Below are 14425 nucleotides of genomic sequence, written 5' to 3' on the forward strand. Positions count from 1 at the left end.
CTTTTTATTTAGTCTTAATGTGACTTTCTGCTACTTCCCTTTATTCCTAGTTTTGTCCCTTGGGATCATAAAAAACAATTTCATTCCCTCTTTCATTAGATATTGCTCCAAATAACTAAAGAGAATTATCACTTTTTTTCCTTTATCCTTCTTAAATCACTTTCTTCCTTCCAAGTCAATATCCCAAATTCTTTCACCTAGTTCTCATATAACAGGGTTCCCTTGTCCTCTCCCATCTTAGTTTCTAGCCTCTGAACATATTCTGGTTTGTTGGTTTCTCTTAAAAAAAAATAGTAGAATTCAAAACTGAGTCCAGTTCCTGATGACTGCTCTGATTAAATCAAAGGATAGAGAAGTGGTTACATGGAGCAATTGAAAAACATTGGTTGAGAGTCCATAAAACATGAGTTCTAATACCAGCTCAATTGTAATTTTTTTCATTCTGGACAAATTACTTTATAATTCTAATACTCATATTCCTCGTGTATAGAATGAAAGGATTGAACTCAATAATCTCTAAAGTCTCTTCCAGCTCTAAATCTGTACTTCTATAATCATACGATTATATTGTTTTCCTGATTCTTATTGCTGCGTATCTATTATTTCTGCCCAAGATTGCAGTAACTTTTGTCTACTCTATCACATGAGTTTGAATTGACTAAATTCAATGAATTTGGAGTAGGCTAAAATCTCTAGTTCTTTTTTCACATGAACTTCTGTCTTCATACCTTTGTCTTTTTTCTTTTTTTTACCTTTCTCTTCTGATATTTGTGTTGTTACTTTTTAAAAGTACAATAATAAGACTTTAGACTCATTCCTAGTTATTTTTAAAAAATTTTTAAAGATTATTTTATTTAATGTGTTTACCCTAAAACAGCATTTAATCTGCTAATATAAAAGACTACCTTAAAGGCATTTCTCCAGTAGATATTTTCCATACAGATAAAGCCCAGCAACACAAATAAGCCTTTTAGGCATCTGTTTGTTAATCATGAAACAGGGAGATAAATTTTCACTTCATAGTTGTTCATTGCTACTATAAAAGTCATCCAGGGGGCATTTAGGTGGAGCAGTGGATAGAGCACCAGCCCTGGGGTCTGGAGAATCTGAGTTCAAACCAGGTCTCAGACACTTAATATTTACCTAGCTGTGTGGCCTTGGGCAAGCCACTTAGCCCTATTTGCCTTGCAAAAACCTTAAAAAAAAGGCATCCAGGATCCACATGGAAAGAGAATTTATCCTCAAGCCCATCCTGTCCCAGAGACCCAGCAACCACCCAGCCCCATAGTCCTGGACAGGTCACCTAATCCCACCACCTTGCAAAAAGTAAAAAAAGAAAATGTGTTATATCTGACTATCCTCTCCCATTATCCCCCCTCCCCTCTCTGTGTCCCCTTTCTCCCATCCCCTTTCTCTCCTTTTTCTTCTAGATTTTTATACCTTATTGCGTATGTGTATGTTGTTTATTCTCTGAGCCATTTCTGATGAGAATGAAGCTTCCCTCATTCCCCCTCACCTTCCCCCTTCAATACCATTGCAAATGCTATTTCCTTGACTCTTGACTGTAGTTCCATGATATTTGAATTGTTTCCTTCTGGCTGCTTGTAATATTTTCTCTTTGACTTGGGAGTTCTGGAACTTGGCTATAATATTCCTGGAGGTTGGTTTTTTTTTTGGGGGGGGGGATCTCTTTCAGAAAGAGATTGGTGGATTCTCTCAATTTCTATTTTACCCTCTACTTCTAGAATATTAGGGTAATTTTCCTGTTGCAATTCTTTAAAAATGAAGTCAAGGCTTTCTTCCTGATCATGACTTTCAGGTAGCCCAGTAATGGATCTGTTTGTTTTCCAGATCATTTATTTTTTTCAGTGAGATTTTTCATGTTTTCTTCTAGTTTTTCATTCTTTTGATATTGTTTTATTGTGTCTTGATTCCTTACAAAATCATCTAGCTTCCCTTAGCTCCATTCTACATTTGAAGAAGTTGGGGTTTTTTTTTTGTTTGTTTGTTTTAGATTTTTCAAGGCAATAGGGTTAAGTGGCTTGCCCAAGGCCACACAGATAGATAATTATTAAGTGTCTGAGGTCAGATTTGAACCCAGATACTCTTGACTCCAAGGCCAGTGTTCTATTCACTGCGCCACCCAGCCGCCCCTGAAGAAGTTGTTTTCTTCAGAGAACTTTCTTATTTCCTTTTCCATCTGGTCAATTCTGCTTTTTAAGGCATTCTTCTCCTCATTAACTTTTTTGAACTGCTCTTTCCATTTGACCCAAACTGATTTTTAATATGTTGTTTTCTTCGGCATTTTTTTTTGGAACTCTACCAAGCTCCTGACTTGGTTTTCATGTTTTTCCTGCATCTCTCATTTCTCTTCCCAATTTTTCCTCTACCTCTTACTTTATTTTCAAAATCTTTTTTGAACTCTGCCTAGTTTGAGCTCAACTCATATTTTTCTTGGATTCTTTGAATACAGCAGCTTGAATTTTCTCTTTTGAGTGTGTGTTTTGATTCTCCATAGGACCAAAGTAATTGTCTATGGTCAGGTTCCTTTTTTTCTGTTTATTCATTTCCCTAGCCTGTGCACCAGAATCCTGTCCCAGGGACAGAGAAGAGACCTTGACAGTCTCCCTCCACATCCTTACCTTCCTTGGGCTGAGTGCTCTGGGAGCAGCTGCCAGGCAACTCCCTGCTGGGCAGCTCTGTGGGCCTGCTTCCGTTTCCTGAGATCTGGGCTGCACTGAGGGCTGTGGTCCTGCTGAGGAGGGCCATGCTGGCCTGGGCTTCATGCTCACTCTGGCAGAGGTTCCTCTGCTGATCTTCCAAGTTGTGCTTGATATTCCCTGGGTTGCCAGGTCAGGAAGTCGCTTCTGCTGCAGGGAGCCAGCACTCCCAGGGTTCCAGGCGCCTCCATGAATTGTTCCTTGCCTCCAGCTCTGCTGCTGCCCTCTCCAACCCCATGGAACAGTGCCTTCCCATGGTCTTCCAGGTTACCTTGGCCTAGCGAGTTGCCTCACTGAATCTTTCTGTGGGTTCTCTCTCTCAAAAATTTAATTAGAGTCATAATTTTAAGGTTTTTGAAATATTTTGGAGAGAGCTCCTAGGAAAGGCTGTTCTCATGCTGCCTCTTGACTTTACCCCAATTAGATTTAATTTTTAAAAATTCAGTGACAGTAGTAGAGGAGGTAGATCTTAAATGGCAGAGTAAAAGGAAGAAGAAATTCTGTGAGCTTCCCCAGATTCCCAACTTCTCTAAAGATATCTGGAAAAAGCAGACTGAATCCTGATTGGGAAGTCAAGTCTGAGTTGACAACAGGAGAAAGATGAAAAGTCTTTGGATGCAGGAATGAGTTTTAGCCATCAATGGGCCATGCAGAACATTCTGGCCCAGGGAGAATCTGCATACCAGGCCATGATGAGATCCCAGGTCAGACTTAAGCAGTATGCAGGAATAGGTGTAGACCAGAAGACCTTCATCACCCCAACTTGACTACTACTCACTCTAGTGCATTATCCATTCAGCCTTGATATCAAAGTGATTTTCCTGAAGTACTAACCCCATACCTGTACTGGAGGCTTCCTATCACTTCCAGGTTCAAATACAAAATTCTCTATTCGGCATCAAAGCTTTTCATAAGCATCAATCTTCTTATACCTTCAACTCCTCACATACTCTTCACTTCATTAATATTGATATCCTTGTTGCTATTCTTCAAATGAGATATTCTGTCTCTCTGCTCTGGGTAAATTCTCTCGTTTTCTTACCATAGCTGAAATGTTTTCCCTCCTCATCTCTTGTCTAGATTTTTCATGGCTTCTTTGGAGTTTCAGCTAAAATCTCTTCCACAGAAAGCTTTCACAATCCCTCTTGATTTGAATGCCTTTTCTCTATTATTTCCAGTTTATCCTAAATGTAGCTTGTTTGTAAGTAACTTGTTTGCAAGTTGTCTCCTCCATTAGACTGAAATCCTTGAGAGTGGGGACTACCTTCCCTCCTCCCTTTTACTTTGTTATAGGACTTAGTTGTATGCTTGGCTCACTGCTTGTACTTAATAAATGATTATTGACTATCTGATGGGCTGATTCGCTATCAAGTTCAGAGACCTATATCCTAAGGTGGACTGAGGAGGAGACCTGTGCCTAGGAAAAGATAATCAAGAGTAAGGTGAGGTTTCTGACCCAAGCAAGGAAGAAATTCAAAAGCAAACATCAATTTGGACCTGGAAGTGGAGCAAGAGCTAAATTCCAGCATCCAACCCAATCTGAAGATTGTAACAGACTGAAAAAAAGCAAAAATTCCCAACTGCAGGACTATCATTCTGAATGGGCTGAGCCTTCCAATGGGCTGATTGTGGCTGAATCTTAACAGCAGTCTACTAGGACTCCAACCAGGGCAAGCCCATAGTCTCATTGCTCAGACTAAATCTCAGGTCAGAAAGCAGAAATCCAGCTTTCCACTGAACTAGACAGCTATGGAAGTCCTGAAAGTTTAAAGGTCTGAGCCTGAGATATACCTGAGATCCTTAAAAGTACTGCAATGGGTAGAACTCTTGACCTGGTATCTGGAAGCCTTAAATTATAATCCAATCTCAGATACTTAAGAGCTGTGAAACTCTGGGCAAGTCACCTCACCTCTGTTTTGCCTCTGTTTGCTTAACTATCAAATGGGAATAAATAATGGCTCCTACATCCCAAGTTTAGTTTGTTATAAAGATCAAATGAACTAGGGTTACCCATCAATTGGGGAATGGCTTAACAAATTATGGTATGTGAATACTATGGAATACTATTGTTCTATAAGAAATCATAAATAGTCAGATGCTAGAGAATTAAGAAATGACTTATGGGACCTGATGCTGATTGAAAGGAGTAGAACCAAGAGAACAATATACGCATTAACAACAACATTGTAGGGGCGGCTAGGTGTCCCAGTGGATAAAGCACAGGCCCTGGAGTCAGGAGTACCTGGGTTCAAATCAGGTCTCAGACACTTAATAATTACCTAGCTGTGTGGCCTTGGGCAAGCCACTTAACCCCATTTGCCTTACAAAAACCTAAAAAAAAAAAACCAACAACAACATTGTGAGATGATCAACCTTGATGGAAGCAGCTCCTCCCAGTAGTTCAGAGAACTAGGACAATTGTATTAGATTGGCTATGTATGTTATCCCCATCCAGAGGAAGAAAAACAAAACAAAACACACACACACACACACACACACACACACACACACACACACACAATAAAAACCAAGCCTTCAGAATCTAATGAATTTATAAAAATTTTCTTATGCATCTCTTGCCCTTACTCCTAATTCCTCCTACTGAAAATAATCTGTAAACATGTTTATCAAAAATATGTATGTACAATGCTAACCTGATGGTTCATCACTGAGGGAGGGGGGTAGGAAGGGAGGGTGGAAGGAAAACAAACAAAAATAAATAAATAACTAAAACAGATCAAATGAGGTAATATTTGAAAGACACTTTGCACAGTATTAGATGATATATAAATTCTTATTCCTTTCCTGCTACCCCAAGAAAGCAGCAACAGAGCCAACCCATATATTTCCTCAAGAAGTATGAAGAGCCCTAATATAAAATTCAAAATCAGGAAGACTTGGAAGTAGGAGCAAACAAAAAAAGAATCCCACTATAAGAAAGCAATTATAATAACAAGGACACTCAGACATCAGCCCAGAAGAAGAGAATGAGTCCAAAATAGCTGTAAGCAAAGCCTTAGTGTGAAAAATCATATTTTGCACCCAAATTCAAGTTGAATTTCTGGAAGAGATGAAGGAAAGAGCTTTTCTTGTTTCTTTTTTTAAGAGTGAAAAATGTCTTTAGAAATTAAATGAGAATAATAGAGTAAAAGAAATTGAAAAGAAAAGATATGAAAAAGGAATGGAAAAGGGAAATAAAAGCTTAACACAACTGAATTTTGAAAGATAGATTTGGGTCAGAGTTTTGTAGGACTTGAAGTTTAGACAGAGGCATTTTTGTTTGATCATAGACAAATTAGGAAACCCCTGGAATTATTGAGTTAGAAAGGGATATGGTCAGCTAAATACATAAGAAAAATTTTGACAGCAATATAGTGGATTGTTTAGAGTGGGGGAAACTTGGGCAGGGAGATCAATTAGGAGAATGATGCAACAATCTAGACAAAAGATGATCATATTGGATATAGTTCTGAACCTGGAGTTTTGAAGATCTGACTTCAAATCCAGCTCTCACATTTACTAATTGTAGGACCCTAAATCAGTCAGGTGACTAAGTCATTTAAACTCCCGTTATCCTAGTTTCTTCATTTCCAAAATAGGATGATAATAGTACTCATCTCCTATGCTGGTTGTGAGAATAAAATGAGTTTATAAAGTATACTTATTTGACAGCTGGCTGAATATGTGAGCTGAGGAAGTGTGGGGTTATGAACCTGAAACACTAGAAGGATGGTAGTGCTTTCAACAGAAATAGAGAATTTTGGAAGAGGGGAACATTTAGAGGGAAAAACAATGAACTCATTTTGGACTAAGTTTAAGATGTTTCTTGGATATCATATTTGAAATGTCCATTAGATAATTGGTAAAACTGGATTGACACTCAGAAATTAGAACAGGACTGGATAATAGATCAGGAAATTTCTGTAGTTATCTGAACTACTGAAGTTACTAAGAGTAGGTAGAGGGACAAGAGTAGTGGGACTAAGAGAGGGCTTGAGGGCTCCATCTGGAAAGGATATATACATAACCTACACTTCAGATGGATGATATGGATGATGAACCATCAAAAGAGACAGAAAGGAGAGAGTTTTATCAGAAAAATGCAGAGAGATGAAGAAAGGGTAGTAAATTGTAATATAAACAGCAGATTAGAAGACCATCAGCTTTGCCATTTCAGAAATGATTATTAACTTTAGTAAGAGCAGTTGCAATCAAATGATGAAATTGGAAATCAGATTGTAAAGAATTGAATGAAAACAGGAAATAGGAGCAGCAAGTTTAGACAACTTTTTCAAGGAGGTTGTCTTAAGAGAAAAACATAAAAATATGGCTAAAAGGAATGTCTACTGAGGGTTTTGGTTTTTTTTTTAGGAATGTAAGAGATGAGCATAGTGTGACCACTGTAAGGAAAGGACCAGTTGATAGAGAGAAGGTGAAGATTCAAAAGAGGAAAGGATGATTGAGGATATAGTCTGTTGCAGAAGAGAGAAGGTGATGGCATCAAACGCACATGTAGAGTTTAGTCTTGGTGAGGGGGAGGTGCTGCTGCTTTGTCAGACTTGAGGGGAAAGAAGAAAGTGACATCAAGGAGTTTTGAGATAAAGAGAAAAAGCTCACATTAAATGACCTCAGTTTTTTCCAGTTTATTAAGAGACAGTGTCCTCAGCTGCAAGAGAGAGAGAGAGGAGAAAGAGATGTGAATATTGAGGAAAGAAAAGTTTTTGTGAGGAATGAGACAGTAAATCAGTTAGGAAGGAATAAAAGGAATTCCTTGTTGCTGTGAAGGACTAACACATGTTGAATAAAATGACTTTGTAAAAGTGACATCAAGGAGTTTTGAGATAAAGAGAAAAAGCTCACATTAAATGACCTCAGTTTTTTCCAGTTTATTAAGAGACAGTGTCCTCAGCTGCAAGAGAGAGAGAGAGGAGAAAGAGATGTGAATATTGAGGAAAGAAAAGTTTTTGTGAGGAATGAGACAGTAAATCAGTTAGGAAGGAATAAAAGGAATTCCTTGTTGCTGTGAAGGACTAACACATGTTGAATAAAATGACTTTGTAATTAATGTACCCAGTCAGCATCATTGTCAGATGTCTTAACGCATTCTTCAGGTTGCAAGTAGTAGGGGAGAAATTGAATGGAAGAAAAATTCAGGAACAACATTTGTCAGAAGACGAATGGTGACAGCACAATAAGATTAGGGATTCAAGATCCAAGGACAGTGGATTGAAATGACTATATGATGTTGAGATTGTATTTCTTAGACCATTACCTTGCTCTGACTTCACTTGTGGGTAATAGTGAGATATCTAGTCTTATTGTCACCCATGTTTTTAGCTGCAGTGAAGTAAGTAGATCTGAGAGCTTAGGGAGTTTAAGGGATCATCTGTGTGGATATTAAAATCCCCTAATAAAGGTAGGGCAGCTAGATAGCACAGTGAGAGAAGTCAGGCCTGAGTTCAAATGTGACCTTTATTCTTGCTAATTGTGTAACCTTAGACAAGTCATTTAACCCTGTTTGCCTCAGTTTCCTCATCTCTAAAATGAGCCAGAGATACAAATGGAAAACTACTCGAGTATTTTTGCCAAGAAAACACCCAGTGGGTTCATGACATAAAATGGCTAAGTAACGGTATAAAGGAGAAGTTGGGGGGAGAAGAAAATGATAGAATGACCTAGGGTGTGGTGTTCAAATGAAAATTCTATTGTACTTTAAAAGAAGAAAATTGCTGACTGAAGGAGATTAAGAAAAAGTTTGAAATGACACTGATAAACAGAGGAGTATTCAACTACCCCTCCATGATTACTTCATTAGGAGTTGTAAGAGAAGCTATAGCCAGTGCTGGAAAAGGTAACTAGCAATCATCAGTGAGAGGGGAGCCAGATCTCAATAGAGCCAGCAGGTAGAAAGAGTGTGAGAAAAATGGTCAGTGATGAAAGGTCAGTGGTGGGGTGGGGGCTAAACAAGCAGGTGACAAGAATACCAGACGACAAAATTAAAAGGGTGGGTAGGGTTCCTTATATTTCTTAAATGTCATTGTATAACAATATCCTATTACATCAATATACTATAATTTATTTGCTTATTCCCATGTTATTGAACATTTAGGTTGATTTCAGTTTTTGTATGAATACAAATAAGACTGCTACACAGCTCTATGAACAGATAACTCTTTTTTTCCCTTTCTGATAACTCTCTTAAAGGGTGTGAATATATTTTTGTAACTTTTGCAGAGGACTGACAGATTGGATATCACCAGTTTGCCATTCTCCCAGCAATGAGTGAGTGTCTCTGTTTCTTCTATCTCTCAATTTCACATAAGTAGATACATCATTCTATCCTGCTTTTTTTAGATCTTGTCAGCCAATGTATCACTCCCAACTTTGTCTTTTGAAAATTTGATAAGCATTCCATCTATACTTCAGTATCTTGATCATTTCTTGATTTTCACAAAATAGGACCAAGGGAAATTCCCAGAATATTCTACAATAAATCTTTCACTAGGTTGACACTTTTATTAATCCTGACTTTTTGAGTCTGATAATTCTTCTAAATTGCTTTCCAGCCCATATTTCTCCAATTCCACTAGATTAGACATTGAGACACTTTGTGAAATGCTCCATTGAAATCCAAGTTGATTATTTCTACAATTTTTTCCTTAATTGCTTTTAAAAAAAATTTAATAAAGCATCATATACTTTTTCTTTCTTTTAATAATTGCCACTTCCCTAAGTATTTGCTAATAATCCCTTTAATAATACATTGCAGTATTTTTCCTTGTCAACCTAATTTTTTTTAATGTAGATTTGATCACATCAACCACTTTTAGTAGTTCCTCATTGCTTAGAAAATAGAATTCAAATTCCTATGGCTTCAACTATTATTTCTGTGTAATCGTGATATAAACATTCATTCCTAAATTCCTCTTAAACATTTCCCTTTAGATTTAACACTGCTATCTCATATTCACCATGTCTAAAATTGTTTTTCATTCAAATCCTGCTTCTCTACCTAATTTTCATTTTTTTGGTTAACTGTAGTCTTTGAATTTCCTTTTGCTTTGAAGGCATCTATCTTCTCCAATCAATTTCCAAGTCTCTACCTCCTTTAATCTGTTCCCTCCTTTCTACTTCCTTCCTTTTTATCTTTGTTACTGATTAGTAACCTCTTAGTTTAACGGCCATCTTTTAAAAGAGAATTTCTAAAATTTCCCTCCTTCCAATATATCTCCTATGCTAGAATAATATCTGATGAAAAAAATTTCATCATGTCATTCCACTGTTTATAAACTTCTTTATTTCCTCACTGTCTATTGTATAAAATCTAAACTGTTCCACCCTTCAATCAGGATTCTCTATATCTGACCTAAGTCTGTCTTACTTAATGACATTCACATACTCTGGCCTTTTCTATTAACATAATCCTTATGGAGTAAACACAGGTCTTCCCAGTCAGAGGCATAGAGGAGGTGGAAGAGAGGAGAGGATACATTAGAAGAGCTGGATGGTTGCTCACAAGGGTCTACCAGTCTGCAATGGGTGAAGCACTACATAAGATCTAGGGAACTTCTCTATATATTAGGTGGGGGCTGAATTTTACAGACCCCATTGACAATTTCTGGTGTCTCCTGTGAATTTTGGTTTTCGGGAACTTTTGTGCCTGGTCATAGTTGGGGGGGGTGGTAGATGGGGTTTTGGCCATTTCTCTGTGTGTGAGAGAGAGGTGTCCCAGGGGCACAGTGAGTGGCTGGGCCACTGGGACCAGTCTCGAGGGATTTCTTCTGTCTTCATCTTAAGGCAAAGATTAGAATGTACAAAGTTCTCAACCTATCCTGATTTCTGATTAGTGAAATCTTACCCATTCTTCAAAATCCAATTTAAATACTGCTTGTTCGAAAAGACCTTCCGTGTATCAAGAATAGCATTTGTTCAGATTTTAATATTTTCTTTTTGTCACATAGTTCTTTATATGTGTCTTTCTTCCCAGACTATAGTCTCCATAAAATAATCATGTCTTATTCATCCTTGTATCTCTTCTAGTACCTTTTCACTTTACGGGACCATTAATAAATATTTGTTGTTTTAGAATAAGAGAGGAGTAGCACAAACATTTAAAGCAAACTAGAATTTAAGTTTAAGGCATCAGTCAATGATTATTCATTTTTTAAGTGCCTACAATATGCCAGGCTGTACTGGGATTCAAAACCATAAAAGAAACAGTCTCATGTTCCTGGGAGTTTGCACTGTAGTAGTAGTAGTAGTAGTAGTAGTAGTAGTAGTAGTAGTAGTAGTAGTAGTAGTAGTAGTGATTAATAAGAATAAGAATAATGAACATTTATCTAGCAGTGCCAGGAACTGTGCTAAATATTTACAATTATTATCTAAGTGCTTTACAATTACTATCTCATTTGATTCTGCAACAACACTGAGAGGGAGGTGTAATGATTATTATTCCCCTTTTATCCATAAGGATATTGCAATAGATACAGATTGAACAATTTGATTGAGGTCACACAACTAATTAAATGCCCAAAGACAATTTTGAACTCAGGTCTTCCTGACTCCAGACCCAATACTTTTTTTTTTTTTAAATTTAATATTTATTCTCATTTTGTACAATTACTGTTGTTTTTACATTAGTGAAATATTCTTGTTTAAGAGTGAATGAAATACCCCCTCCCCCCATAAATATAGACTTGCTTCAGCAATAAAGTGAAGGGGAGAGAAAAAAATTAAAATTAAAAAACTAATAGTAATAATTGTAGGTATGGCCAGGTGGAGCAATGGACGGAGCACCAGCCCTGGAGCCACGGGCACCGGAGCCCACATCCGGCCCCGTACACCCCACAATCACCCAGCCATGTGATATGCAAGCCACCCGAACTCCACTGCCCTGCAAAAACCAAAAAAAAGAAGAAAAAGACCCAAAATAAAATAAAATAGTAATAATAGTAGGGGTGGCTGGGTGGTAGACAGAGCATTGGCCCTTGAGCCAGGAGCACCTGGGGCCAAATCCGGCCTCAGATACCCAAGGATCACCCTGCTATGTGGCCCCAGGCAGGCCACCCAGCCCCATTTGCCCTGCACCCCCCCCAAAAAAAATAATAATAATAAAAGATGTGCTTGAGTCTTTGTTCCAACACCAACAACTCTGTTGTGGGTGGATCACATTCTTTATGATAAGTCCATCACAAAAGTTACTTCCATATTTTTCCAGCATTGCCATTGCTGATCGCAACTCCCTCCTTTCATATTTCTCCATTACCATGTGCTATATTTTCTCTCTCCTTTCACTCTGACTCTGCTGTAGGGTTGCTGAGTGGTGCAGCAGACAGATCCCTGGTCCTGGGGCCAAGAGGCCCTGAGCCCCCATACCACCCCTTAGGCCCAGAATCCACCTGGCCCTGTGGTCCCAGACAGGCCATCCAATCCCAGCCCCTTGCAAGAAGTAAAAAAGAAAATGTGTTATATCTGACCACTCTCCCCCCATGGTCCATCCTCTCCTCCTTTATTCACATCCCCCCCCTTCCCCCGTCCCCCCCTCTCTCCTTCTTACTCCAAATGCCTGTACCCCACTGAGTACATTTGCTGTTTCCTCTCCTAGCCACCTCTGATAAGGGCGAAGATTCCCTTGTTCCCCTTGCCTTCTCCCCTTCCATATCATTGTAATAGCTCATTATAATAAAGAAAAATCTTATTATATGAAATATCTTGGCCTATTCCCCCTCTCCTTTTTCTTTCTCCCATTACATTTCTCTTTTTTTTCTATTGACTCCATTTTTACACCATATTTTATCTTCGAATTCAGCTTTCTCCTGTGCTTCAACTATAAAAGCTCCCTCTGCCTGCTCTATTAACTGAGAAGGTTCGTATGAGTATTATCAGTGTCACTTTTCTATACAGGAATACATGCAGTTCATCATCATTAAGTCCCTCATATTTTCCCCTTCTCCTCCAATCTCTATGCTTCACCCTAGTCCTGTATCTGAAGATCAAACCTTCTGTTCAGCTCTGGCCATTCCAATAGGAACCTTTGAAATTCCCCTGGTTCATTGAAAGTCCATCTTTTTCCCTGGAAGAGGACATTCAGCCTTGCTGGGTAGTTGATTCTTGGTTGCATTCTATGCTCTTTTGCCTTCTGGTATATTATATTCCAAGCCCTACAAGCTTCCAATGTAGCTGCTGCTAAGTCCTGTGTGATCCTGACTGCAGCTCCACAATATTTGAACTGTGTCCTTCTGGCTGCTTGTAATATTTTCTCTTTGACTTGGGAGTTCTGGAACTTGGCTATGATATTCCTAGGGGTTGGTTTTTTGGGATCTCTTTCTTGGGGGGAATCCGTGGATTCTCTCCATTTCTATTTTGCCTTCTGCTTCTAGGATATCAGGGCAATTTTCCTGTAGTAATTCTTTGAAAATGATGTCAAGGTTCTTTTCCTGTTCATGACTTTCAGGTATTCCAATAATTTTTAAATTATTTTTCCTAAGTCTGTTTTCCATATCAGTTGTTTTTTCAGTGAGATATTTCACATTTTCTTCTAATTTTTCATTTTTTTGGATTTGAAGTATTGATTCCTGATTTCTGGTAAATTCATCAATCTCCCTGAATTCTATTCTTTGTCTGAAGGATTTGTTCTTCTCAGAGAGTTTTCTTATCTCTTTTTCCATTTGGCCCATTCTGATTTTTAAAGCATTCTTCTCCTCCATAATTTTTTGAACTGTTTTATCCATTTGACCTAGGCTGGTTTTTAGCATGCTATTTTCTTCAGCATTTTTTTGGATTTCCTTGAGTAGGCTGCTGACTTCATTTTCATGTTTTTCCTGCATCTCTCTCATTTCTTTTCCCAGTTTTTCTTCTAACTCCCTCATTTGATTTTCAAAGTCTTTTTTAATCTCTGTCATAGCCTGAACCCAATTTCTGTTTTTCTTGGAGTCTTTAGATGTAGGAGCTTGTGCTTCCTCATCTTCAGACTGAGTATTTTGATCCTTCTTGGGCTCATTTGCAAAATATTTCTCAATTGTGTTCCTCTTTTTTTCTCTGCTTGCTCATTTTTCCCAGCCTGTGCCTGTTATGGGGGTGCTTCCTGAGCTTTTGGGATACTCCCACAAGGGTCTCAGTGCGTGAGGCTCTGTCCTCCCTCCTGCTCTGTGAATGACCATATGCTCCCCCCTCTGCCACAGGGCTGAGGTGGGGGGGCCCTGTTGTTCTATTGGGGGGGCCTGGACTGCGATCAGGATCTGAATGTGGTCAGAGCCCCAGAGTCCTGTTCCAGGGGCAAAGGACAGAGCTCGGCAGTCTCTCTCTTTTCATTCCCCTCCCTCAGTTCAATGGACTCATGTCCTGGGGGCTCCTGGTCCGCCTGCTTCTGTTTCCTGGATCTGGAATGCAGTGACCAGTTCAGCTTGCTGTGTGCCCTGAGTGCTGGGCTCCACGTGCTCACTCTGGCAGAGGTCCTCCGCTGTTCCCCCACTTTGTGCCCGGTGCTCCCCAGGGTGCAGCTCAGGAGACTCCCCCACTGCTGTGAGCCGCGGCTCCCAGCACCCTGGGGCTGCCTCCAGGAGGCTGAAGTTCTTTCGCTCTGGTGGAACACCCCTCTGGCGGGCTGCCCCTCTGACCTTGGGGAGCATAGCCTTTCTGCTCTTTTCCAGGTTACCTTGAGTAGGAGCACTGTCTCATTGGGTCCTTCTGTGTGTTCTGTCTCTCGA

At 39.1% G+C, this 14425-nt stretch overlaps 1 protein-coding gene across 4 annotated transcripts in view; it reads left to right on the top strand.

Annotated features, from left to right (window-relative positions):
- Window positions 1-14425, top strand: part of PRDM15 (PR/SET domain 15) — a 184523-nt gene that overhangs the window by 75115 nt on the left and 94983 nt on the right. The gene's annotated exons all lie outside the window — the stretch shown is intronic.

The sequence above is a fragment of the Macrotis lagotis genome, chromosome 1, assembly GCF_037893015.1.
Source record: "Macrotis lagotis isolate mMagLag1 chromosome 1, bilby.v1.9.chrom.fasta, whole genome shotgun sequence".
Taxonomy (NCBI): domain Eukaryota; kingdom Metazoa; phylum Chordata; class Mammalia; order Peramelemorphia; family Peramelidae; genus Macrotis; species Macrotis lagotis.